At 40.8% G+C, this 27,482-nt stretch overlaps 1 long non-coding RNA gene and 1 pseudogene across 1 annotated transcript in view; one reads left to right on the top strand and one right to left on the bottom strand.

The window, feature by feature from the left end:
* Positions 1–245: 245 nt before the first annotated feature.
* Positions 246–27,109, bottom strand: LOC140498707 (protein RCC2 pseudogene; annotated as a pseudogene).
* Positions 5,763–27,482, top strand: part of LOC140500455 (uncharacterized) — a 32,785-nt gene continuing 11,065 nt past the window's right edge. Inside the window, exons 1-2 of the long non-coding RNA XR_011965744.1 lie at positions 5,763–5,852; positions 15,178–15,296. This is a non-coding gene — a long non-coding RNA (uncharacterized lncRNA). The remainder of the gene's footprint in view (positions 5,853–15,177; positions 15,297–27,482) is intronic.

Genomic DNA, 27,482 nt, shown 5'->3' on the forward strand with positions numbered 1-27,482 from the left:
CCTGACTTCAGACCCAACACTCTATTCATTGTGCTACCTACTTGCCTGAAAGTAAGTGATACCTAACTTAACTAGAACTTCCTTTACCTGAACTGCTAACTTTAGGTTTATCATTGCTCAGCTTTCCTAGGAATAGTATTCAAAGACTAAGTGTTCAGGTAGTGATTCCCTCAGCCATTCTCCCATATATACCCCAGCAGCACTGGTGCATCATCATCTAAAGTGGGGAAATTCTAAAAACACAATGAATTTGAATTTTTATTTAATTTCCATGATACAATACATTCAGTACAAATCAGACAAAGAGGTACATCCAGACCCCTCTGATCTTGCATTCTAAGAAGTCTGGTAATAATGAGGTCTCATGTGTGTGTAGGAATTCTAACTTTCAAAGCATCTTCTTTACTTTCTCAATCAATTTTCCCATCACACCTGTGGGGGGAAATGTAGAAGAGTCATTATTATGATTCAACAGGTGAGCCATCCTAGGCTTTAGAGAGTTTAAATTTGGAATAATATAGATCTAGATGACCTGTTTATGGTGTTTTTCACTGATGAAAGAAACAAATAATTGTCCGTGGGCTGGCCTGGAAACAGCATTGTCAAATGGCTTTCCCAAGAATCTCTTCTTTCTTCTGAAACTCCCTGCGAGGGAAGGAACAGACTCTTCATTGCTGTTTTCTTCAGAGCTTAAGCTCCTGGTTTCTAAACCAGTGGGAGGCAAAGGCCATTCATGGTGACTGTCTTCACACAGTGCTCCATTCTCCTGGCACCTGGATCTACTCCAGAACCTGTGACTCTCATTGAAGTTTGCAGCAGCCATACACTCAGCAGCCATACACTGATCACAGGAGCACAGAAGCTTCTCACACAGATTCTGTCCTCTACCTAAGGAAGCAAAGGGAAAACCATGGACAGGTCAAAATGTTAGATCCTTGTCACCAAGAATAATTCTTGAGTATATAGTAAAACTTTATCTTTTACCAAGCCTTTCTTTACAATAGTCTTGGGACACAGGGAGTATGATATTATCACCCCCATTTTAAAGATAAGGAAACTGAATCTCAGACAGCTACATGACTTGCCTGTTGCTAGAAAGTAACTGGCAGTACCTGGATTCAAACTCGGATCTTCTCAGATTTGAAGTTGAGCACTCTTTCTACTTCATCAACTCTTACAAAGAAATTTGTTAATTAGAATGCTTCTTTAAGCATAATTTTGTATTATATAATGTGTGGAAATGGAATCCCCTGCTGGATTACAAACTCCCTGAGGAGTTGGAAGACACTTTGGAGATAGTCTTGTCTAGCCCCTGCCTAAAGCAAAGCTCTCATCTATAGCTACTTTAACAGGTGAGCAGACAGCCTGTGCTTGAACGCTCCCACTCATGGAGAACTCCCACACTAACTTACAAAACAGCTTAGTCCACTTAAGCATGACACTCACATTTAGGAAACTTTTATGTTTTTCCAATGTATTCTTCCTTATGAATTCTACTCAGTAGTCCTAGTTTTGCCTTCTAGGGGCAAGTAAAAGAAAACTTTGATTTGTCTTCTGCATGACAGCCCTTAATAGATTTGAAGATCCCTGTTTCTTCATCTAATTTGGTCTTCTTTTCTGCAGTCTAAACATCTCCAATTCCTTTAGCCAGTCATGTAGTAAGGCTTTCAGTTCCCTTACCATCCTAGTCACATTTCTCTGGGCATGACCCAACTCATCTGAGGTCTTTGTGTTATGTGATGCAGAGAACTAGGCACAATCAACCAGCTGTATTATGACTGGTGTGGAGGAAGACAGAATGATCACCTCCCTTACTCAGCATACTGGTCTTTCCCAATTTGTATGTGTGCTAGAACCAAGTATAGTTATCTTTACACAATAGGTACTGAATAAATAATTAACTGAATTTATTGAATTTCAAGGTGGGATAGGACTGGCATTTGCCCTATTTGGACATAGTCATGTCTCAAGGCTTCCCTGTATATCAGATAGAGATTCACAGTTACTACTAGGCGCAGATGAAAACGATAAGTGCCAACGTACATTGTAACTATAAAGCCTTCCCCACCAACCAGCATGTACTTTCTCCTCCTCCACTTCCCAGCTTGCTTTTATATATTCTCTTCACAGGCTGGAATGGAAGCCCCTTGAAGGCACACGCTTTCTTTTTAATTGTATTTGTATCACTAGCACTTGGCACAGGATGTATGTATGTATCGTTTATCTCTCTATCTGTCCTCTCTTGAAAGAGTTACAGGAATGCAAACTATAATTATTCATCGTATTGTAAGTATTTCCCCTGGTAGCCTAAGCTGCCCTTCATATGTGAGTTCTTTGATCAGATCCTGATTATCAGTTCTCATCTCTGAACCATTCCAGGCTTCTTTCTCTCTTACATATAGCCTTTGGTTTAGCCAAATTTATTCACTGAGCTTTGTCTTGTACTTTCTCCACTCTGCATTTTTTTCACTTGCAAAACTTTCTTTTCCAGCTCCCCCAAATCTTTGCATTTCTAAATCCTATCCATTTTTCAAAAGTCAATTCAAATCTCATCCACGAAGATTTTCCCCAATGAAACTTTCCAAGTCCGATCCTTACTTTTCACCTTTTGCTACCTGTCTTCTACCCTTGTCATTCAACTGAAACAAACATGATACTTTTATACCAGGTCCAACTCCAATTTTACTTCTTCCATGAAGACTTCTCTGATGATCTCAGCTGAAAGGGATCTCTCCTCTCTTTGATCACCTGAAAACAATTCTGCTAGGCTTTGCTAAATTGCTACCCTGCTGGAAACACTGTCTTTGCCACTCATTTGACCCATGGCATATGATGCTTTGTATTGTAAATTCTTATTTGTCTATGTGTGCTCCTTGATGGCAGGACTCTTTCTATTTTTTCCTTTTTATGCTCAGAGTTGAGCACTGTTTAAAGTGCATGATAGGTACGGAAGGAATGTTGATTGGTTGAGTATCTCCTCTGCCATATGACCAGTGACTTAGGGACAGGGGCTCTCCATTCTTGGAACAATAGACCCTTACATTGAATGTCATCACAGAGGTAGCCTACACCACTCTACCCCTGAGCAGCCTATCCTGTTTCCTCTATAGATTCCCCAGTAAGTGGTCATCCCATTTCTACTTAAATGCTTCCATTGACAGGGAAATTGTTATAACCTGAGGAGGTGACTCATTTCACTTAAATTTCCACTCAAATTTCCCTAATATTTCTCCTCAATCTGCCTGTTTGCAATTTCTTTCAGTTGTTTTTAGTTCTGTCTTCTTAGGTGAAGCAAAGCAAGTATAACCCTTCAGCATGAGGCTTCTGAATAGCCTTCAAGGTTTTAGCTTTGCTTCTGTCCTCCATGTTTTCCACTCAGATGAGTCCTTAAGCAGGAATCTGGGTATTTGGAAGTTATAGACGAGCATTAGGAAAGGGGGAAAATTGAGAGGGATTAGATGCTACAGCACAGGAATATTAAAAGCTATAAAAGCAAAGTTCACATGCTATATATCTCTCTACAGTTTATAAAAATGGCTTATTCATAACTGCCTTGTGAAAAATGTAAGGCAGAAATTATTACTTCCAGTTTACAGATGATTAAACTAAGGCCCAAAAAAGGTATTAAAGCAGAAAGAAGACTGGACTTGGGACCTAAAGAGACTCATTCAAATACCTGCTCTGCCAGTTACTCTGTGTGATCCTGGGCAAGTCTCATGTGACATTCAGAAGGGTATTTCTCTACTTTGGGGGTTGGAGACATCCTTCCCTAGGATCTAGATTGCGCAACTTGGGTTTGGGCTCAAATATTGAGGTTTAATTTTCTCATATATAGCATGAAAGACAATGATATTAGAAGCTCAACATGATAGTTGGCAGGAAAAAGTTTGCAAATATTAAAATTGATGGCTTTTTGGAGAAAATGTCTTCATTTTTCAAATAAGGGTTGACTTAGATAACCCCTAAAGTCCATTCCACCTCAATATGGTGTTAAATGTCTTTCAGGTGTAATCTCTTCTCTCACCCAAGGTCTCTCCTAGCTTCTAGTCTTTTTTATTTTTATAATCAACCATTTCAGGGACCTGGAAATATTTCACTATGAAACAATGTACCGATAATACCTCAATAGACATAAAATGTGGATAAATCTTCAGAGACAAGATTTTCATATATTCAGCAGAGATTCAGATCCCATAATGATGTGCTCCCTGCCTCTTCTGAGGCTGAAAAGAAAACAAATTCTTAAGACATGACACCTGTCTTCTCACCAAGGACAAACTATTGTGATTTTAGCAGGTGTAAGCATAGGATTCCTAATGTTCTGACAATGCTCTCCTCTGCTAGGGAGATTCAATAAGGGAATCAAGGGAATCTGCAGACACAGGTGGCATGGGAAATATTCTGCTAAAGAAAAAATGTGACCCCTAATATTGCAGATCTACTTAAAGCCAAGAGAATTCCATTCCAGAACTCGAGTATTCAATTGCTTAGTTAAGAGTTATAAGAAATTTTAGACTTGTAAAATGTGAAAGAGTCTGTAAGATATCTTATTCAACCTGCCAATTTTGAATATTAAAGACTCAAGACCCAGAAAGGTCAGCCAGCTAGTAAGTGTAAGATCCCAGACTTGAGCCAAGGCTCACTCCTTCTCAGCTCTTTGTGGTTTCTGCTATACCTCTTCTTGGTATTGTTCACTTGTGTCTGGCTGTGGCCATGTGGACCACACAATCCATGGGGTTTTCTTGGCAAAGATAATGGATTGGTTTGCCATTTCCAAACCCCAGTGGATTGAGGAAAATGGAGGTTAAGTGAATTGCCCAGGGTGATAGAGCTGGTAGGGTCTGGGGCTGAATTTGTACTCAGGTCTTCCGATCCCAGGCTCAACACTCTATGTACTGATAGATACACTACTCCCTGCTTTGACATAGACTTATCATATGAAAATTGACCAGGTCTATATCCCATTCACAGCCTTCCCAATTCCTCTAATGGACAACTAGAAACCAGAGAAAATCAAATAAGGTCCAAGTGTTCATGTATTCACTTCTTCCCCACACATGATTGCATAAGAACAGGGTCTTCAGAAAGAAAATCCCCTTACCTTGGGAATAAATTGTAGAGTTTTCAGCTCCATACAAAGAGAAGATTTTCTAATAATGAGGGCTGTCCAAAATGCAATGAGATTCCTCAGGTCATCCTAGGTGATCTTCATCATGGTGGTGATCTTCAAAGGTTTAAGATAATCATCGATTGGGGATATTGGCTTTATATTCATTTTTTTTTTGGATGTGTAACTAGTCACTTTATTGAGATGTAAATGGTGGTAATTTTTGGGTAAAACTTATGGCCAGATAACCAAAATATACGTGCACTGAAAGATAGGAAAGGTCATGCACACAGTTCCCAGATGTGGGGAAGCCAAGTTGGCTTAGCTCTCATTGTCACTGTGCCCAAGGGTGTGCTTGTCAAAAAGATAATCCTCTGTGCTAGAATCTGGGGTGCCCATTTTGCAAAGGTTGGCTATGTGATCACCCAGTTGTCTGATGGACTTTACCTGTTCGTCCAAATAGTGGGTTTAGATGAAATCACATAAATGGGGTCATTCTTGTCATTTGTCAGCTTGTGCAATTCCAGTAATGAGTGATTGACATTTTTTTCCAAGTGCAGAGCGTATTCCACTGCATTCAACCCACTCTTTCAGTCACCTTGGTGTGGCTTCTTCATATCTTGCAGGAAGATGGGGCTGCCAAGCTGGTTCCGGAGTTTCATCAGCTTCTCAGCATGCTGTCTTTCCTCCTGAGACTGGTAGGGGAAGTAGTTCCCAAAGTTCTTCAATGCTACTTCATCTTGGTGTAAGTAGTAAGACATGGAGAGTTAGACATGGGAGGCATAGAGTTCCCTTTTGATCTAGCAGTTGATGGCAGCTTCCAAGTCCTGGTGGTAGTTCTGCTGCACCTGATAGGGGGCTGATGTGGTCATGGCAGCAGTGGAGGCTGTGCAGTGGGTGGGGTTGAAGTTGGGGAAGTGGTAGAGGCAGCGATGGCAGCTGAGGCCAGGGGCCAGGAGGTGGGGGTGGCTGAGCTGCTTCTGCTGCATCAAAGGGAGGAGGGAACGAAGTGTTGGTTAGTGGAGGTGTAGGTGGACAGGTACGTAAGGGCAGCTCTGGGAAGAAATCGAGGAGTGGGTTCTGTATAAGCACTGTGGAAGGAGGAAACCTCAGAGACTCCCTTTCCCTGCTCTTCTGGTCGATTGGGTGTATTGTTGAAGAGTCTCTTTGTTGATGAATTATATGAATTATTTCGAAGAAACTTTGGGTTTTCCTTCCAATATTGATTCTGTGACTTGGCAAAAATAAAAGGTTGAAATCGTTTAGCTGTTCAAAAGGAGCATGATTGTGAGTTCAGGGTTCTTTCAGCATCCCTTCAACATCACATGTATTGGCAGCCATGTATGTAGGTGTAGGTCAATTCTTGATTTTAAAGCTTTAGAAAAGGCCAGTGTTGTTGCTATGATTAAATGCCTGTTCTAGATAAAACTTAGCACTTAGGAAAGTAGATTAAATTCAATTGTTAGGCTGTTAGCACAATAGCTAGACCTGGAAAATGTCACTGTTGGAGTTCATATGACAGCAAAACTTGCATGAGTAGGTGTATTTAGTTGCAAAGAGCTTCTCTGGAATGTGTTTCCGTGTGGAGCAGGAGGATGCTTTTGGAGGAGGGATTCTTATCTTAGAGTGACTTTCTTGGAAGTGGGGATTTTTACAAGGATCTCTTGGAAGGTTTTTGTTTGTTTGTTTATGTGTCTTTGTTTTTGGGTTTTTGTTTTCGTTTTTTTTTGTTTCTGGATGTAATTTTCCAGATAAAGTGAAATTTCAATGTGTCTGACTGTGGCTGATCACACCAATATGAGCTCCAAATGCTCTACCACAGGTGGGGCACAGAGAGTCCATGTGAATATTTGGGGTAAACATTCCAAATTTTTGAATCCTGTGTTTGGTTTGTGCTGTCTCTACCTGCTTTGCTCAAAGTGCACAGCACACTTTCTGATGTGGGCATGCCATGCTGAGTGGTCCTCTTCCAGTGTTTCCAATGTTGCACAGTCAAATCTAAAGTTCTTGAGAGTGTTCTGGTATCGTTTCTTCTGGCCACCATTTGATCTCCTGCCCCATGAGAATTCTCCATAATATAGTATTTTTGGGAAGCTAACATTTTGCATTCACACATCTTGGCCAGCTCTTCACAGTTGCACCCTCGGAAGCATAGTTTGAATATTTGGCAGCTCAGCTCAAGGAAGGTCTTCAATGTCTGCTACCTTATTCTGCCAGGTGATCCTCAGAATCTTCCTAAGACAGTTACAATGGAAGCAATTCAGTTTCTTGGCATGGTATTGGTAAACTGTTCATGTTTCACAAGCACGCCACAATGAGGTCAGCGCAATAGCTCTGCAGACTTTCAATTTGGTAGTGCGTCTGATACCTCTTCTCTCCCAAATTTTTCTTCAGAGCCTTCCAAACACTGAGCAAGCTCTGTCAGTGTGTGCATCAACCTCATTGTCAATGTGTTCATCCCTGAAAGTACACTACCAAGATAAGTGAACTTATTCACAGCTTTCAAAAGTTCTCCATTTGTTATAACTTATAGTTCCATGTACAGATAGTGTGGTGGTGGCTGATGGAGCACCTGTGTTTCCTTGGTATGAATTATTAGGCCAAAATTAGCACAGGCAACAGAGAATTGATCCATGCTTTGTTGCATCTCAGCTTCAAAGGCTGCATTGTGTGCACAATCATCTGAAACAGAAAATCATGCATCAACACTCCCTCCACGTTGGTCTTGTCTTGCAGCCTTTTCAAATTGAAGAACTTACCATCAGTATGGTAGTTGACCTTGATGCCATGCTCATCCTCACTGAAAGCATTAGTCAACATGGCTGACAACATCCTGTTAATAATCATTGGCACAAACACACAGCCCTGTTTCACTCCAATAGTGACTGGGAAGTCACGAGAGCTTTGTCCATTGTCCAGAACCAGGGCAAATGTGCCATCGTGAAATTGACATACAATATTGATGAACTTCTTTGGGCAATCAAATTTTGACATAACTTTCCATAAGCCTCACCAGTAACAGTGTCAAAGGCCTTGTTCAGATTTACAAATGGTATCCATCAACATACTCATCATAACAAATGCAAGCATAGTTTTCATCCACAGAATAGAAATGCATCAGGTGCCTTTTGAATGAAGCAAGACATGATGAAGAATATTTGCTGAACTCAGTTCAATTTAGTTCAATTAAACAAATATTAACTATGCAAACTAAATGAAGCCAGGAAGCCTTTGTCAATGAAAGTTTGTGTAGGTCAATGGAGAGAACATCTGATTGCATATCAGAAGCCTGTGCTTGAATTCTGGATCCCTGCTATTAAAGCACCATGTGACATTCAGAAAGACATTTCTCCACTTTGAGGATTGGAGTCATCCTTCCCTAGGAGCCAGTTTGCAGAACTTGGATTTGGGTTCACATACCAAGCTTTAATTTTCTTATCTGTAGCATGAAGACGACAGCATTAGCAGCTCAACATGATTGTTGAGAGGACAAATTTTCAAATATTAAAATTTATGGTGTTTTGGAGAAAATTTCTGCATTTTTGAAATAAGGTTGGCTTAGGTAACCACTAAAGTCCATTCCACCACACTGTGGTGTTAAATTTCTTTCATGTGTAGTCTCTTCTCTCACCCAAGGTCTCTTCTGGCTTCTAGTATTTTTTATTTTTTCAATCAACCATTGCAAGAACCTGGAAATATTTCACTCTGACACAATGTACCGATTATATCTCAATAGATACAAAATGTGGATAAATCTTCAGAGACAAGATTTTCATGTATTCAGCAGAGATTCAGACTTGATAATGACATGTCCCCTGGCTCTTTAGAGTCTGAAAAGAAAAGAAATTCTTAAGATATGATACCTGCCTTATCACCAAGGACAAACTATTGTGATTTTAGCAGGTGTAAGCACAGGATTCCTAATGCTCTGACAATGCTCTCCTCTGCTAGGGAGATTCAATAAGGGAATCAAGGGAATCTGCAGACACAGGTGGCATGGGAAATATTCTACTAAAGGGAAAACGTGACACCTACCATTGTAGATCTACTTAAAGCCACGAGAGTTCTATAGCAGGAATGTAATATTTAATTGCTCAGTTAAGAAGTGTAAGAAATTTTAGACTTGTAAAATGTGAAAGAGTCCTTAAGATCTCTTATTCAACCTGCCAATTTTGAATATTAAAGGCTCAAGGCCGAGAAAGTTCACCCAGGCAGTAACTGTAAGATCCCAAACTTGAGCCTGAGCCCACTCCTTCTCACCTCTTTGTAATTTTTGCTATACCTCTTCTTGGTATTTTTCACTTGTGTCTGACTGTGGCCATGTGGAACATACAGTCCATGAGGTTTTCTTGGCAAAGGCAATGGAGTGGTTTGTTGTTTCCTAACCCCAGTGAATTAAGGCAAATGGTGGTTAAATGAATTGCCCAGGTTGATAGAGGTGGTAGGGTCTGAGGCTGAATTTGTACTCAGGTCTTCTGATCCCAGGCTCAACACTCTATCTCCTGATAGATCCCCTACTCCCTGCTTTAATTTAGCCTTATCATATGAAAATTGACCAGGTCTATATCCCATTCACAGCCTTCCCTGTCCCCCTAGGGGACAAGCAGAAACCAGAGAAATCAATTAAGCTCCAAATGTTAATGTATTCACTCCTTCCCCAAACATGATTGCATATGAACAGGGTGCTCCAGAAACAAAATCCACTTACCTTAAGGAATAAATTGGAGAGTTTTCAGCTCCATGCAAAGAGAAGTCTTTCTAATAATGAGGGCTGTCCAAAATGCAGTGAGATTCTCCAGGTCATCTTGGGTGATCTTTATCATTGTGGTGATTTTTAAAGATTTGTGATAAGCATTGATTGGGGATATTGGCTTGTTTTTCTTTTTCTTTTTCTTTTTTTTTTTTTCTTGTTCCATTAGTAACTAGTCACCTTATTGAGATGTAAATGGTGGTAGTTTTTTGGTACAAATTCTGGCCAGATAACCAACACATGCATGAACTGAAATACAGTAAGAGTCATGCCCACAGTTCCCAGGTCTGGGGGAAGTCAGGTATGACTTAGCTCTCATTGTCACTGTCTCCAGGGCTGTGCTTGTCAAAAAGACATTCCTCCATGCCAGAATCTGGGGCCCCCATTTTGCCCGGGTTGTTTACGGGATCACCCAGTTGTGTGATGGACTTTACCTGTTCTCCTAAGTAGTGGATTGCAATGAAATCACATGAATGAGGGTCATTCTTGTCAGTTGTTAGCTTGTGCAATTTCAGTAATGACTGACTGAGATTTTTTTCCAAGTGCAGAGCACACTCCATTACTTTCAGCCCACTCTCCCAGTCACCTTGGTGTGGCTTCTTGATGTCTTGCAGAAAGATGGGGCTGCCAAGCTGGTTCTGGAGTTTCCCCTACTGGGACTGGTAGAGGAAATACTTTGCAAAGTTCTTCAGCGCTACATCATCTTGGTCAAAGTAGTAAGACATGGAGAGTTAGACATAGGAATAGTAGAGCTCCTGTTTGATATAGTGTTTGATGGTGGCCTCCAAATCCTGGTGGTAGTTCTGCCTCATCTGAGAATGGGCCAATGTGGTCATGGCAGGGGTGGAGGCTGTGTAGTGGCTGGGGCTGAAGTTGAGCAGGTGGTGGAGGTAGCAAAGGCAGCTGAAGCCAGGGACCAGGGGCTGGGGGTGGCTGAGCTGCTTCTGCTGCATGGAAGGGAGGATGGACTAAGTGTTGGTCAGTGGAGGTGTAGGTGGACAAGTGGGTAATGGCAGCTCTGGATAGAAATGGAGCAGCGGGTTCTGTATAAGCACTGTTGATATAGGAAACCTCAGAGACTCCCTTTCCCTGCTCTTCTGGTCGGTTGGGAGTATTGTTGAAGAGTTTCTTTGTTGATGAGTTGTATGAAGTATTTCAGAGGAACTTGGGGTTTTCCTTCCAATATTGCTTCTGTGACTACGGAAAAATAAAAGGTTGAAATCATTTAGCTGGCAAAGAGGAGCATGGATTGTGAGTTTGGGATTCTTTCAGCATCCCTTCAACATCACAGGATATTGGTGGCCATGTCTTTAGCTGTAGGTCAATTCTTGGTTTTAAAGCTTTAGAAAAGGCCAGTGTTGTTTGTATGATTAAATACCTGTTCTAGACAAAACTTAGTACTTAGGCAGCTAGATAAAAATTCAGTTGTTAGGCTGTTAGCACAAGAGCTCGCCTTGGAAAATGTCATTGTCGGAGTTCATATGAAAGCAAAACTTGCAGGAGTAGGTGTATTTAGTTGCAAAGAGCTTCTCTGGAATTTGTTTCCGTGTGGAGCAGGAGGATGCTTTTGGAACAGGGATTCTTGTCTTAGAGTGACATTCTTGGAAGTGGGGATTTTTGCAAGGATCTCTTGGAAGGTTTTTGTTTATTTGTTTTATTTATGTTTCTTTGTTTTTGGGGGGTTTTTGTTCGTTTTTGTTTCTGGATGGAATTTCCAAGATAAAGTGGAATTTCAATGTGTCTGACTGTGCTGATCACACCAATATGAGCTCAGAATGCTCTACCACAGGTGGGGCACAGAGAGTCCATGTGAATATTTGGGGTAAATATTCCAAATTTCCGCATCCTGTGTTTGCTTTGTGCTGTCTCTAGCCTGCTTTGCTCAAAGTGCACAGCACCCTTTCTGATGTGGGCATGCCATGCTGAGTCGTCCTCTTCCAGTGTCTCCAATGTTGCACAGTCAAATCCAAAGTTCTTGAGAGTGTCCTGGCATCATTCCTTCAGGCCACCATGCGATCTCCTGCCTCTTGCAAATTCTCCATAAAAAAGTCTTTTTGGCAAGTCAACGTTATGCATTCAAACATCTTGGCCAGCCCATCAGAGTTGCACCTTCTCAAGCATAGTTTGAATACTTGGTAATTGAATTCTAGCAAGGACTTAAGTGTCTCCTAACCTATCCTACCAGGTGATCCTCAGAATCTTCCTAAGATAGTTCCAATGGAAGCGATTCAGTTTCTTGACAAGGCACTGGTAGACTTTCCTTGTTTCACAAGGACACAACAATGAGGTCATCACAATGCCTTTGTAGAGTTTAAGTTTGGTCGTCAGTCTGATACCTCTTCTTTCCCAAACTTTTCTTCAGAGCCTTCCAAACACTGAGCTAGCTCTGTCAATGTACGCATCCACCTCATTGTCAATGTGTTCATCCCTGGAAAGTACACTACCAAGATAAGTGAACTTACTCACAGCTTTCAAAACTTCTCCAATTGTTGTAACCAATGGTTTCACTTACAAATAGTGTGGAGGTGGCTGATGGAGCACCTGTGTTTTTTGGCATCAATTATTAGGCCAAAATTAGCACAAGCAACAGAGAATTGATCCGTGTTTTGTTGCATCTCACCTTCAGAGGCTGCATCGAGTACACAATCATCTGCAAACTGAAAATTATGCTCCAACACTCCCTCCACTTTGTTCTTGGCTTGTAGCCTTTTCAAATTGAAGAACTTGTCATCAGTACAGTTGTAGACCTTGAGGTTATGCTCATCCTCATTGAAAACATTAGTCAACATGGTTGAAAACATCATGCTAATAAGCATGGGAACAAGTATACAGCCCTGTTTCACTCCACCGGTGAGTGGGAAGTCCTGAGAGCTTTGCCCATTGTCCAGAAGCAAGGAAAACATGCCATGGTGAAATTGATATAAAATATTGATGAACTTCTTTGGGCAATCAAATTTTGACATAACTTTCCTTAATCCCTCGCCAGTAACAGTGTCAAAGGCATTGGTCATATCTACAAATGGTATCCATCAACATACTCATCAGAACAAATGGAAGCATAATTTTCATCAACAGAATAGAAATGAATCAGCTGCCTGTTGAATGAAACAAGACATGATGAAGAGTATTTGCTCAACTCAGTTCAATTCAGTTCAATTTAAGAAATATCAATCATGCAACCTCAATGTAGCCAGGATGCCTTTGTCAATGGAAGTCTGTGTAGGTCAGTGGAGAGAACATTTGATTGCATAGCAGAAGCCTGTCCTTGAATTCTGGATCCCAGCTGTTAAAGTACCATGTGACATTCAGAAAGACATTTCTCCACTTTGAGGGTTGGAGTCATTCTTCCCTAGGAGCTGGTTTGCAGAATTTAGATTTGGGCTCAAATACCCAGGTTTAATTTTCTCATCTTCTGCAGCATGAAGACAATGACATTGGAAGCTCAACATGATTGTTAGGAGGACAAAGTTTGCAAATATTAAAATTTATGTTTTTTTTGTAGAAAATTTCTTCATTTTTCAAATAAGAGTTGACTGAGATAACCCTTAATGTCCATACCACCACACTATGGTGTTAAATTTCTTTCAAGTGTAATCTGTTCTCTCACCCAAGGTCTCTTCTGGCTTCTAGTAATTTTTATTTTCATAATTGACCTCTGCAGGAACCTGGAAATATTTCACTCTGACACAACGTACCAACAATATCTCAATAGATATAAAATGTGGATAAATCTTCAGAGACAAGATTTTTATATATTCAGCAGAGATTCAGAGCTGATAATGACATGTCCCCTGGTTCTTTTGAGGCTGAAAAGAAAAGAAATTCTTAAGTCATGATACTTGTCTTGTCACCAAGCACAAACTATTGTGAGTTCAGCAGGTGAAAGCATAGTATTCCTAATGCCCTGAAAATGCTGTCCTCTGGTAGGTAGCTTAAGTAAGGGTATCAAGGGAATCTACAGACACAGGTGGCATGGGAAATATTCTACTAAAGAGAAAACAGGACACCTACCATTGTTAGATCTATTTAAAACCAAGAGAATTCCACAGCAGAACTGTAGTATTTAATTGCTCAGTTAAGAAGTGTAAGAAATTTTAGACTTGTAAAATGTGAAAGAATCCTTAAGATCTCTTATTCAACCTGTCAATTTTGAATATTAAAGACTCAAGGCCCAGAAAGGTCACCTAGAGGGTAAGTGTAAGATCTCAGACGTGAGCCTGGGCCCACACTTTCTCAGCTCCTTGTGTTCTCTGCTCTACCTCTTCTTGCTATTATTCACTTGTGTCTGACTGTGGCCATGTGGACCATACAGTCTTTGGGGTTTTCTTGGCAAAAATAATGGAGTGGTTTGCCATTTCCAAACCCCAGTAGATTAAGGAAACTGGAGGTTAAGTGAATTGCCCAGGGTGATAGAGTTGGTAGGGCCTGAGGTTGAATTTGTACTCAGGTCTTCTGATCCCAGACTCAACTCTCTATGTACTGATAGATGCCCTACTCCCTGATTTGATACAGCCTTATCATAGGATAATTGACCAGGTATATATCCCATTCATGGCCTTCCCTATTCCCCTAAGGGACAACCAGAAACTAGAGAAAATCAAATAAGCTCCAAGTGTTCATGTATTCACCCCTTCCCCAGACATGATTGCATAAGAACAGGGTCTTCAGAAAGAAAATCCCCTTACCTCAGGGAATAAATTGTAGAGTTTTCAGCTCCATGCAAAGAGAAGACTTTCTAGTAATGAGGGCTGTCCAAAATGCAATGAGATTCCTGAGGTCATCCTGGGTGATCATCATTGTGGTGATCTTTAAAGGTTTCAGATAAGCATCGATTAGGGATATTGGCTTGATATTAGTTTTTTTTTTTTTTTTGCATGAGAAACTAGTCACTTCATTGAGATGTAAATGTGGTAATTTTTTGGTACAACTTATGGCTAGATAACCAAAATATACGTGCACTGAAAGATAGGAAGGGTCATGCACACAGTTCCCAGATGTGGGGGAAGCCAGGTTGGCTGAGCTCTCATTGTTACTGTCCCCAAGGATGTGCTTGTCAAAAAGATATTCCTCTGTGGTAGAATCTGGGGTGCCCATTTTGCCCAGGTTGGCCACGTGACCACCCAGTTGTGTGATGGACTTTACCTGTTCGTCCCATAGTGGGTATCAATGAAATCACATAAATGGGGTCATTCTTGTCATTTGTTAACTTGTACAATTCCAGTAATGACTGACTGACATTTTTTTCCAAGTACAGAGGACATTCCACTGCATTCAGCCTACTCTTTCAGTCACCTTGGTGTGACTTCTTGATGTGTTGCAGGAAGATGGGGCTGCCAAGCTGGTTCTGGAGTTTCATCAGCTTCTCAGCATGCTCCCTTTCCTCCTGAGACTGGTAGAGGAAGTACTTCACAAAGTTCTTCAATGATACATCATCTTGGTGTAAGTAGTAAGACATGGAGAGATAGACATGGGAGGCATAGAGTTCCCGTTTGATCTAGCAGTTGATGGCAGCTTGCAAGTCCTGGTGGTAGTTCTGCTGCACCTGAGAGGAGGCCGATTGTTGTCATGGCAGCAGTGGAGGCTGTGCAGTGGCTGGGGCTGAAGTTGGGGAAGTTGTAGAGGCAGCTATGGCAGCTGAAGCCAGGATCCAGGAGCTCGGGGCAGGTGAGCTGCTTCTGCTGAATCAAAGGGAGGAGGGAGGAAGTGTTGGTTATTGGAGGTGTAGGTGAACAGGTAGGTAAGGGCACCTCTGGGGAAAAATGGAGGAGTGGGTTCTGTATAAGCACTGTGGAAGTAGGAAACCTCAGAGACTCCCTTTCCCTACTCTTCTGGTCCATTGGGAGTATTGTTGAAGAGTCTCTTTGTTGATGAGTTATATGAATTATTTCAAGGGAACCTGGGGTTTTCCTTCCAATATTGATTCTGCGACTCTGGAAAAATAAAAGTTTGAAATCATTTACCTGGCCAAGAGGAGCATGGATTGTGAGTTCATGGTTCTTTCAGCATCCCTTCAACATCACAGGATATTGGAGGCCATATATTTAGCTGTAGGTCAATTCTTGGTTTTAAAGCTTTAGAAAAGTCTCATGTTGTTTCAATGATTAAATACCTGTTCTAGACAAAACTTAGTACATAGGAAACTAGATGAAAATTCAGTCGTTAGGCTGTTAGCACAATAGCTAGCCCTGGAAAATGTCACTGTTGGAGTCAATATGAAAGGAAAACTTGCATGAGTAGGTGTATTTAGCTGCAAAGAGCCTCTCTAGAATCTTTTTCCATGTGGAGCAGGAGGATCCCTTTAGAAGAGGGATTCTTTTTTTATAGTGACATTCTTCAAAGTGGGGAATTTTAAAAGGATGCTCTTGGAAGAAGGCTTTTTCTTTTTTAGTTTTTATGACTTTGGTTTTTTGGGTTTTTTTGTTTTTTTTGGATGCAATTTCCAAGATGAAATGGAATTTTAGTGTGTCTGACTGTGGCTGAATACACCAATATGAACTGACAATGCTCTGCTACAGGTGGGACTCAGAGAGTCCATGTGAATATTTGAGGTGAATATTCCAAATTTCTGCTTCCTGCATTTGCTTTGTGCTGCCTCAATCCTGCTTTGCTCAAAGCGTACGGCACCCTTTCTGATGTGGGCCTACCATGCTGAGCCGTCCTGTGCCAGTGTCTCCAATGTTGCATAGATAAATCCACAGTTTTTGAGAGTGTACTGATATCATTCCCTGTGGCCACCATGTGATCTCCTGTCCCATGTGAAATCTCCATATAATAATCATTTTGGCAAGCTAACATTTGGCATTCAAACATCTAGGCCACCCCATCAGAGTTGCACCCTCTCAAGCATAGTTTGAATACTTGGTAATTCAGTTCTAGCAAGGACTCCAGTATCTCCTACCTTATCCTGCCATGTGATCCTCAGAATCTTCCTAAGATAATTCCAATGGAAATGATTCAGTTTCTTGGCATGGCACTGGTAGACTTTCCTTGTTTCAGAAGCACACAACAATGAGGTCATCACAATGGCTCTGTAGACTTTCAGCGTGGTAGTCAGTCTGATACCTCTTCTCTCCCAAACTTTTCTTCAGAGCCTCCCGAACACTGAGCGAACTCTAGAAATGTGTGCATCAACCTCATTGTCAATGCGTTCATCCTTGGAAAGTACAGTACCAAGAGAAGCGAACTTATTCACAGCTTTCAAAACTCCTCCATTTGTTGTAACTGATGCTTTCATGTACAGATAGTGTGGTGGTGCCTGATGGAACACCTGTGTTTCTTTGGTATTAATTAATAGGCCAAAATTAGCACAAGCAACAGAGAATTGATCCATGCTTTGTTGCATCTCAGCTTCAGAGGCAGCACTGAGTCCACAATCATCTGAAAACAGAAAATAATGCTCCAAAACTCCCTCCACTTTGGTCTTGGCTTTTAGTCTTTTCAAATTGAAGAATTTGCCATCAGTACAGTAGTAGACCTTGAGGTCGTGCTAATCCTCATTGAAAGCATTACTCAACATGGCGGAAAACATCATGCTAATAAGCATGGGAAGAAGCAGACAGCCCTGTTTCACTCCACTGGTGACTAGGAAGTCACGAGAGCTTTGTCCATTGTCCAGAACCAGAGCAAACATGCCATCACAAAATTGACATACAATATTGTTGAACTTCTTTGGGCAATCAAATTTTGACTTAACTTTCCTTAATCCCTCACCAGTAACAGTGTCAAAGGCCTTGGTCAGATCTACAAATGTTATCCATCAACATACTGATCAGAACAAATGCAAGCATAGCTTTCATCCACAGAATAGAAATGAATCAGCTGCCTGTTGAATGAAGGAAGACATGATGAAAAATATTTGCTGAACTCAGTTCAATTCAGTTCAATTAAACAAATATTATTTATGAAAACTAAATGCAGCTAGGAAGCCTTTGTCAGTGGAAGTCTGTGTAGGTCAGTGGCGACAACACTTGATTGCATATCAGAAGCTTGTCCTTGAATTCTAGATTCCAGCTATTAAAGTACCATATGACATTCAGAAAGGTATTTCTCCACTTTGAGGTTTGGAGTCATCCTTCCCTACTACCTGGTTTGCAGAACTTGGATTTGGGCTCAAATACCCAGGTTTAATTTTCTCATCTGTAGCATGAAAACAATGTCATTAGCAGCTCAACATGATTGTTAGAAGGAAAACATTTGCAAATATTAAAATTTTTGGTTTTTTGGAGAAAATTTCTTCATTTTTCAAATAAGCGTTGACTTCCATAACCCCTAAAGTCCATTCCACCACAACATCATGTTAAATTCTTTCAAGTGTAATCTACTCTCTCACCCAAGGTCTCTTCTGTCTTCTAGGAATTTTCATTTTAATAATAAACCATTGCAGGAACCTGGAAATATTTCACTCTGACACAATGTACCGATAATACCTCAACAGACATAAAATGTGGAAAAATCTTCAGAGATAAGATTTTCATATATTCAGTAGAGATGCAGACCTGATAATGACTTGTTCCCTGGCTCTTCTGAGGCTGAAAAGAAAAGGAATTCTTTAGACATGACACCTGTCTTATCACCAAGGACAAACTATTGTGAGTTCAGCAGGTGAAAGCATAGGATTTCTGATGCCCTGACAATGCTGTCCTCTGCTAGGGAGCTTAGGTAAGGGAATCAAGGGAATCTGCAGACATAGGTGGGAAGGGAAATATTCTACTAAAGAGAAAACAGGACACCTACCCTTGTTAGATCTACTTAAAACCAAGAGAATTCCATAGCAGGAATGTAGTATTCAATTGCTCAGTTAAGAATTTAAAGAAATTTTAGAGTTGTAAAATGTGTAAGAGTTCTTAAGCTCTCTTATTCAACCTGTCAGTTTTCAATATTAGAGACTCAAGGCCCAGAAAGGTCACCCAGCTAGTAAGTGTAAGATCTCAGACTTGAGCCCGGGCCCACATTTTCTCAGCTCTTTGTGTTCTCTGCTATAACTCTTCTGGGTGCTGCTCACTTGTATCTGACTATGGGCATGTGGACCATACAGTCCATGGAATTTTCTTGGCAAAAATAATGGAGTGGTTTGCCATTTCCAAACCCCAGTGGATTAAGGAAAGTGAAGATTAAGTGAATTGTTCAGGGTGATAGAGCTGGTAGGGTCTGAGGCTGAATTTGTACTCAGGTCTTCCGATCCCAGGCTCAACACTCTATCTACTGATAAATACCCTACTCCCTGCTTTAACATAGCCTTATCATATGAAAATTTGCCAGGTCTATGTCCCATTCACAGCCTTCCCTATTCCCCTAAGGGACAACCAGAAACCAGAGAAACTCAACTAAGCTCCAAGTGTTCATGTATTAACCCCTTCCCAGACATGATTGCAACATGAACAGAGTCTTCAGAATCAAAATCCACTTACCTTAGGGAATAAATTGTAGAGTTTTCAGCTCCAAGCAAAGAGAAAGCTTTCTAGTAATGAGTGGTGTCCAAAATGCAATGGGATTCTTCAGGTCATCCTGGGTGATCTTCATCATTTTGGTGATATTGAAAGGTCTGAGATAAGCATTGATTGGGGATATTAGGATTGTTTTTCATTTTTTTTGTTTGTTTTACTTTTTTTTTCTTATTACCTAGTCACTTTACTGAGATGTATATGGTGGTAGTTTTTTGGTAGAAAGTACGGCCAGATAACCAAAATATGCGTGCACTGAAAGGCATTAAAAGTCATGCCCACATTTCCCAGGTGTGTGGGAAGCCAGGCTGGCTTAGCTCTCATTGTCACTGTGCCCAAGGGTGTGCTTGTCAAAAAGATATTCCTCTGTGCTAGAATCTGGGGCCCCCATCTTGCCCAGGTTGGCCACTTGATCACCCAGTTGTTTGATGGACTTTACCTGTTCGTCCCATAGTGGGTTTCGATGAAATCACATACATGGGGTCATTCTTGTCATTTGTCAGCTTGTGCAATTCCAGTAATGATTGATTGACATTTTTTTCCAAGTGCAAAGCACATACCACTGCATTCAGCCCACCCTTTCAGTCACCTTGGTGTGACTTCTTGATGTGTTGCAGGAAGATGGGCTACCAAGCTGGTTCTGGAGTTTCATCAGCTTCTCAGCATGCTCCCTTTCCTCTTGAGACTGGTAGAGGAAGTACTTCACAAATTTCATCAATGCTACATCATCTTGGTGTAAGTAGTAAGACATGGAGATTTAGACATAGGAGGCGTAGATTTCCCATTTGATCTATCAGTTGATGGCAGCTTCCAAGTCCTGGTGGTAGTTCTGCTGCACCTGAGAGGGGGCCGACATGGTCATGGCAGCAGTGGAGGCTGTGCAGTGGCTGGGGCTGTAGTTGGGGAAGCAGTAGAGGTGCAATGGCAGCTGAGACCAGGGGCCAGGAGGTGGGGGTGGCTGAGCTTCTTCTGCTGCATCAAAGGGAGGAGGGACAAAGCATTGGTTAGTGGAGGTGGAGGTGGACAGGTAGGTAAGGGCACCTCTGAGGAGCAATCGAGGAGTGGGTTCTGTATAAGCACTGTGGAAGGAGGAAACCTCAGAGACTCCCTGTCCTTGCTCTTCTGGTCCATTGGGGGTATTGTTGAAGAGTCTCTTTGTTGATGAGTTATATGAATTATTTCAGAGGAACTTGGGGTTTTCCTTCCAATATTGATTCTGTGACTGGGAAAAATAAAAGGCTGAAATCGTTCAGGTGGCAAAGAGGAACATGATTGTGAGTTCAGGATTCTTTCAGCATCCCTTCAACATCACAGGATATTGGCGGCCATGTATTTAGCTGTAGATCAATTCTTTGTTTTAAAGCTTTAGAAAAGGCTCCTGTTGTTTCTATGATTAAATGCCTGTTCTAGACAAAGGTTAGTACTTTGGAAACTAGATAAAAATTCAGTTGTTAGGCTGTTAGCACAATAGCCAGCCCTGGAAAATGTCACTGTTGGAGTCAATATGAAAGCAAAACTTGCATGAGTAGGTGTATTTAGTTGCAAAGAGCCTCTCAGGAATCTGTTTACATGTGGAACAGGAGGATGCGTTTGAAAGAGGGATTCTTTTTTTACAGTGACATTCTTGGAAGTGGGGATTTTTACAATGATGCTCTTGGAAGGTTTTTTGTGTTTTTTGTTTTTCTTTTTTTAGGAATGCTAAGTCGTCAACTAAGAAGCAATATTTTAGCTGGACATTTGGGTTGGGAGAAGGGAGAAAAGAGAGAAAGGGAGTCAGTAAAGCTTTGGAGATCATACAGTAAAAACGTAGTCAATGTTGAATTTGCGTATAAAATGCAACCTTGGGAAGACCAACACATAAGAGCATCGGGCAACGTTTCACTGAGTAATCTCTTCTCATCTGTCTTGTTTGTGTTCCAAGGCACACTGGCAATGTCTACTGCCTGGAGGAGCCTGGAAAGCCTGTAGCAATGAATTTCCCTTCAGAATTGTGTCCCAGCTGACCACATTCAGGGCACCCAAAAGAGCAGAAGTTTTCTTTGCAGTCTGTTATCATGCTGAATTCAGCCTCACAAGTCACTTTGGTATTTGGCTGGCCATTGTACATTATCTGGGCAGGCCTGAGAATGGCATTGTTTTGGTTGCCAAGGCGAAGTTGCCCCATCTTGTTCTCTCCAAATGGAAACATGAAGTCAGTTTCTGTCAAAGCCAGAGTGTGTTTCCTACCACAGTCAGTGGACTCCATCACTTCCTTGCTGAGCACTTCCATGAATGTGGGGGCTTCCACTCTCTTGGTATCACCATGTCCCATCTGCCACTTCTCATTTCGATTCCAGCTCCACAGCTTTCCTTCTGTGTCGATGAGTTGACTGTGACCAGCACAGGGGTCAGAGACCATTGTCCAAACCTGGATCCTGTACAGACAGCCATTTCTGTGTGGCCCCCATAAGTTTTGCCTTAGATTGCTGTAAGAAGTTTGCTGTTTAGTCACTTCCTCCTGACCAATGAGGACCCAGTTGGTCAACCCCAATATCCAAAGCTGCCCTCTGCATTTAAAGCCTAGTTTGGGGGTGGGGGAGTTAATGGAGAGAGGGAAAAAGCCTGTGTCTCTCACTCCTGGCCCCCAGTCATGATCCTCTCCTTTGTGTGCTCCACCTCTGTGATGACCAAGAAGGAGTTTTACAAGGATGCTGGAGATTCTTGGAGGAGGAGGTTGAAGCAGGGGAAGACAGTGACATGGCGTTTGACATCCCAGCAGAGGCCTCCTGGATTTAAAGATTTTATGGCTTGTGAGAATCCTCCTCCCCTCTTGCTGAGGCCAGGAGAATAACACCCAGGCAGCTGAACTGACTCAGTTCCTAGAGGTCCCCAGTGCCTGAGGCCCTGGCTTGAGACATAGTTGTACCACCTTCCTTCTGTCCAGGAACACCCCACCACCCAAGTTGGGAGCAGTGGAGACAGAAGCTCCAAACCCTCCGTGTATCTGAGGTGATCAACAAAGGTGAGCCAGACAGCAAGGTGAGCGACCTTTAGTGGAGAGCAGAGGAGCAAGTTACTACCCTTCCATGTTCCCCTGCAGCTGAGGGTTGAGACAGGGCTAGACTCATAACCTTCAGTACCTACAGATTGAGAGAAGGTGTGGTGTTTTCCTTTGGGACATGGGCACTGAAAGATTTTGGTGTTAATGAGTTTTCCTGAACTTACCCTATTAGCTAGCTCTTTCCATTCCTAGATTATTTATATACCTATCAACATCTATATCCATATCCCTATCTACATCTCTATATTCATATCTATATCTATGCACATATATTCATATCCATATCTATGTCTATGTCCCTATCTATATATCTCAGTCTAATCTCCATGTTTCTATTTCCATATCTCTGTCCAATCTGTATCTTTACCTATATTTATCTATATCTACATTCTTGTCCATATCTATAGCTAATCTCTATCTGTATCTACATATCTATATCAGGGTATCAATATTCATATCCATATTTATATCTGAGTCCCTATCTATTTCCCTGTCTAACCTGTGTACATTCCTATTTCCATATATATATATATATATATTCAATCTATACCTGTACCTATACCTATCTTCACGTATATTTATATTCATGTTCACGTCAATATCACATCTATATCTATATTTGTTTGTATCTATATCCATATCTCTATCTGTATCTATCTATATCATATCTGTATGTGTATCTATATCCATGTGCATATCTTTATATCCCTATTCATATGTAACTTGTATCTCAAATGTATATCTATATTCATGTCCATATCTATATCTAATCTCTATTTACAACTGTATCTACCTATATCCATACATAAACATACACATGCACCAGTATGTAAGTCTGCCACAGGTATGTGTATGTACATATTTTCTTTCCATGGATTTAAATTCTTAACACCTGTTCAAGGACAAGACAAGAGATTGTGAAGTAATGACAAAAGTTTCCTTGGTTAATGTGTTTTTCTTCCATTACATATTTGATCATAATATCCCCTTCCCCTCACACTGTAGATCCACCTAGGCTTTTTAAAAGCAGTAAAGAAAAAAATATATTTTGTCACGTTTTTTTCTCTCATTTGCATAAATATTCAGTTGCTAAACTCAGCTCACTCTGTGGGGGGGAGTTCAAGATTTCTGGCAGGAGAGATAATCAGAAATGATCTCAATTCTTTCCTAAGAAAATTTCTAAAATGACGTGAGGGGTGGTTGCTTTCTTTTAAAAATCTGTTTTAAATTCTCAGTAAGAACCAAGAAGGGATATTTATTAAAACATATAATTTTTTCATCCTAACTTACATAAAGCAGTCTTTGTGCTCCTGTGTATGACTCTTTAGTTAAAGAAGTTTCCTCATTAAATACCTTTGCTTTCTCATTTTCCCATATTTATTGATGAATATAGGAGTGAAATACTTCTCCCCATCCATTTCAGGGAGAAATGGGAGAAAACAACACCAAAAATCACTATTCCTTTTTGTATCCTCTGTAAAATGTATGTTTCCTTGTTTTCTGCTAAATCTACTTTTCTATGAAATGAGGGCAATGAGGTGGCTGCTGGGCTGGAGTCAAGGCTACCTAAGTTCAAACCTGGCCCCTGGCAGTTTACTGGTGTGTCCTGGGCAAGACAGTAAAATGAAAGTAGTAATACCCATATCCTACAGTTGTTGTGACGATCAAAGGAAATATTGGTTAAGAGATTAGCACAGTGTCTTGCTCGTAGTGGTGCTTAATCCAAAGTGTGGGGAAATGAAATTGATGGTTTCTCACACACACACACACACACACACACACACACACAAACACATTTACTAGAAGAAATTAGAGGTATATAAAGTCATTGCCAAGGACTGAACCAATGAATTTCATATGTGTATGTATGTACACCATCATATATTTAAATGTCTTATGATTTCTATTATTTTAGTCAGAAAAATCTTCTGGTAGAATAAAGCATATGTATACGAATACAGAAAACTAAATATATGTTACTCATTATTTGAGTACTCATTATCTGAGGCCTCAAAATTATAAGGCTCCATGTTGTTGGAGCCTGGCTTTGTTTGATGGTAGCTGATTAGGCAATGCCCAGGGAGAAAACTTCTACCAATCAGAGGATCAGCAATTATCTTGAAGTTTATAGTGACAGAATATTGCCCAGAGGATTGAAAGGTGAAGTTGACTGTCTAGTGTGTTTTATTGGCAGAATCTGAACTCAGACTTTCTTGTTCCAGAGTCCAGTCTGTTATCCTGCCTCCCCTGGAAGTTCCTGAAGGAAACCACAATTGTAACATGAATATATGTTCCCGAATTCACCACCTATAAAATTAGGTGCTACCATCCCCACTTAACACTAACATATTTCCAACAACATCCTGCTTTGTCTTTGTCTGATCAGGTGACCCTGGACAAGTCATTTTTCCTTTATTGCCTTAAGTGTAAAATGGGGATGATAATAGCAGCTCCCTCTCCCAGTTGTGGGAATCACATGAAGTAATTGTAAACTGCTCATCAAGGGCTTAGCATTGTGCCTGGCACAGAGTTAATTGCTACGTAAATGGGAGTTATTCTTATCATCACCATTATTATTTCTACATACAGGAAAAGAACCAAGCCCCACCATTACACTGTTGCAAGCTTCAGGGAGTTTCCTATGTGCTACTTGCACTTATACCACTAGGCGTCAGCAGTGGGTCTAATGCCAGACACCCTCAGACCTAGAGCCACACCCCTTGAACTGAAAGCACTTTGAGAGCCCTATTCCTGACTGGAGGAGACCAAGGGCTAACCCTCAGATTTTGTCCCACTAATGTTTGCTTGAAATGTGTTCCATTTGTGTATGGTTAGTTTTCTTATTGCTTTGCAGTCCCCTCTAACTTACTCTTACCAGGACATAAGAGGCATCTATTTAGCATTTGCTGATAATAAATGGGGAAGAGTCCCTGAATGCCAATTCAACTCTTTTTCTATTTTAAGTAAACGAGTGCTTTTCACCACTACCATGTGATGGCAAACATTGATAATGACATGGCGCCTCTTTGGAGCAATACGTTTATCTCCTCCACAGTCACTCATCTTTGAGTCCCAACTCGTGAACCAGCCTTTTCACATGCAACACAAAGACAGAAGCACCTTCTCCCTCATACAAAAAAGCACTGATGAACTAAGCAGAGGTTCCTGAGTATTCTCCAAGGAAACCCTCAAATTGTACAACTCACTCCTGCAAGTATTCCAACAACACAACTTTGTGATGTTCCATTTTCAGGAATTATAGAAGATCAAAAACTGGTCACTTGACCATTTGAATTAACTTCCTAAATTTCTCCACCTCAGTTCTCTGCCAATGTGATTTTATTTCAATGACATATAATCACAGACTGAAAGGTCCCTTGGTCAAGGCAGGCTCACCCCTGAACGTGTCCATCGCTTCCCTTAATGAATTTCTCAAAATATTTTGTTGACAGCCTCATTGTCATGAGCAGTTATTGTCAAGGGAGAATCAGAGAATTTCCAAATTAAAAGAAACCCAGTCACCACTTAATTCAAACTACATACTTGATAACATATGATGATTGTCACTTAACTGTCAACCTCTGGTTAAAGACTTCCAACAAGACCTTCCACTACCAACAATGGCAGTCATTCCACTTTTGGATAGCTCCAATTCCTTCAGCATTTTTCTTTAGCTCAAACTCAAATTTAGGCTTAATGTATACATTGATTTCAGGTCTGCCCTTGGGGGTCAAACAAAACAAATCTAATTTCTCTTGCATATTTTGGGCCTTTCATGTACTTAAAGAGAATTATTCTATTACTTCCTGCTCCAATCTTGCCAGGATAAACACTTTAACCACTTGTTCAGCCAATCTCAAGGTATCATGTGTTACAAGCTATTTATTATGAAAATTAACCATATCTGGATACTGTCCTGCCCATCAACATCCTTCTGAAAATGTGGGCTTCAGCAAAGAACACCAGACTATTCTTTGGATTTGACCAAGGGATGACCACCTCCTTATTCCAAAAGCTTTACCTCTCTTTACATTACAAATTCACTAATCCTCTCAGATCTTTTCCCAGGCAAACTGCTCAATATATAGTACCTCAGAATTTTATTTCTGAAATACAAGTGTCAGATTTACAATATTGAAATTAATCTTATTATAATAAGCACAATATTCAAAGCCAATTAAGATCCCTTCCATTCTTTCTTTTCCTTTTAAAAAAATATCAGGACAGTATTTATTCTTCTGAAAGCCTTCCTTTGCTAAACAGTCTTACAAATATCAGTGACTGGTTCAGCAATCTTACCTAGCAACTGTATCAGTTCCCAGGGATGTACTTTTCTTAGGCTCCACGATTCTAATTCATCAAGGATATGTCTGACATCTTTACTTAATTTGCTAATGAAATAAATTTGTATAAATTTATGAATATAGAGTATATGTTTCCTAATTGGTACCAATTTGCTAATGAGCCATCTTGATTCTGTCCCTTCTTCTTCAAAGGTTTCTCAAGCAGAGAAAAATAAAAGAGTAATAACTGGGCAGCTCTGTCTTTTTTCTACCTTTGTCCAGTTTTATCTCATCTGCTCTGGGTAATGGGCAGCAATCCCTAGTTTCATCTTCATCTGAGACTTTCCCTTCTGATCCTTCCCCTTGCCATGACCGTTTCTCTTCAGTTGATGAGGGCTCCTCTTGTCTTGACAGCTCTCTTGGTCCACTCTCAATTCCTGCTTTGATTCTCTTCGCAAAGACGTCTGCTACGTTGTACGTAGGCAACATGTGGTTCCAAGGTGTTTATTGTCAATGTGGGGACCTGCCTGGGATCCTGGACAATCTTGTAGACTCTCAAGTTGCACAGATTTCCATCTTCTTGGTCTTCGATGGCTTCCTATGGATCTATGATCATGTGTGGTCCTGTCACACCAAGAATTCTTACCACAACTCCATAATAGGCTGAAGACCTCAACAATGATCTGTGTTCTCCACACGTTTGCCCTTTAGGTGGGACCCCTTCCAATATGTCATCTTCCCATTCATGCTATGTCTCTATGAGTGAATATGCCTTGGTTTTGTGGAGCGTACTTGCACTTTTTATTTTTTTACTGCATTACTCCATTGGTAAGATTTACTTTTTTGCTTACTTTATAGGTAT

The sequence above is a fragment of the Notamacropus eugenii genome, chromosome 4 (genome assembly GCF_028372415.1).
Source record: "Notamacropus eugenii isolate mMacEug1 chromosome 4, mMacEug1.pri_v2, whole genome shotgun sequence".
In the NCBI taxonomy this organism is placed as follows: Eukaryota; Metazoa; Chordata; class Mammalia; order Diprotodontia; family Macropodidae; genus Notamacropus; species Notamacropus eugenii.